Raw genomic sequence first — 243 nt, forward strand, 5'->3', positions numbered from 1 at the left:
GTGAGTTTTTCACGAAAGGTTTCTATTAGTCGATTAGTAATATATTTTAAAATATCGCAATTATCATACTAAACCTTATAAGGACTGGCTTAAAGGGGCAAAGCAGCAATGCTTTTCATCATCCCCGTTATCTGTAGAGGACAGTGTAGGGATAAGGTGTTATTGAGCTATTTAAGCTCTCATCATGGCAAGAGGGTAACAGCAATGGCCGAGCCTCAGTTAGAACTTCATTGGCTACAGCAT

The sequence above is a fragment of the Typopeltis vanoorti genome, chromosome 24 (genome assembly GCF_054136105.1).
Source record: "Typopeltis vanoorti isolate ZY-2024b chromosome 24, IOZ_Tvanoo_1.0, whole genome shotgun sequence".
Lineage (NCBI taxonomy): Eukaryota > Metazoa > Arthropoda > Arachnida > Uropygi > Thelyphonidae > Typopeltis > Typopeltis vanoorti.